The following is an 853-nucleotide window of genomic DNA, read 5'->3' as shown; positions in this document are numbered from 1 at the left end:
GGCACCTGGCTCCGTGATGCAGCAGACGCCATGCTACTCATTTGTGCCACCAAACACCAGTCTGAATTCACCCAGCCAAACTGCAAAATATAGACGTAGGGCCGGTCCTCCATGAGCCCTTTGCCCCAGATGCCTATGCAAACGCTCCAGGACCACAAATCAAGTTATGGAGCTGTGAGTCCGCCTCTAACTGTGCAGCAGGACTCCTGGAGGAGCTGCTGACTTCTGACTCTCCTCCCCATGACATTGTGACACCAGCGGATCCTGGGGTAGCCCAACCCAACAGCCGGGTTCTCAGCCAGAACATCAGGATGTGCACTAATGTGGTCATGGTTCTAATTCTGCAGTGGCTATGGCAGAATGAGCCTAGCCTTCTCCACCAGGGGAGGCTCCCAAGTGACTTGGACAGCATACTCACTGAGCACTGGGATTGTGACGTGGAATCCAAATCTCCTTTTGGAATGACCTCATGGATGGAGACACACTGAATTTTAACCTTCACAATGTGTTGCCCAACCAAAGCGCTCCGCACAGTGTCAAGAGGAGGCCACATAACTGGGTGTGTCAGGCTGAGAATTAGTGAGCAGGCTATGCTTAAAAGTACTTCAGATTGGCCAAGCGCGGTGGCTCACACCTGTAATCTCAGCACTTCGGGAGGCCAAGGCAGGCAGATCACGAGGTCCAGACCATCCTGGCTAACACGGTGAAACCCCGTCTCTACTAAAAATACAAAAAAATTAGCCGGGCGAGGTGGTGGCGCCTGTAGTCCTAGCTACTCAGAGGCTGAGGCAGGAGAATGGCGTGAACCCGGGAGGTGGAGCTTGCAGTGAGCTGAGATCGCGCCCCTGCACTC

This window comes from Colobus angolensis, unplaced genomic scaffold (assembly GCF_000951035.1).
Source record: "Colobus angolensis palliatus isolate OR3802 unplaced genomic scaffold, Cang.pa_1.0 Scaffold325, whole genome shotgun sequence".
Classification (NCBI taxonomy): Eukaryota; Metazoa; Chordata; class Mammalia; order Primates; family Cercopithecidae; genus Colobus; species Colobus angolensis.
Note: the sequence above shows the minus strand (reverse complement) of the source record.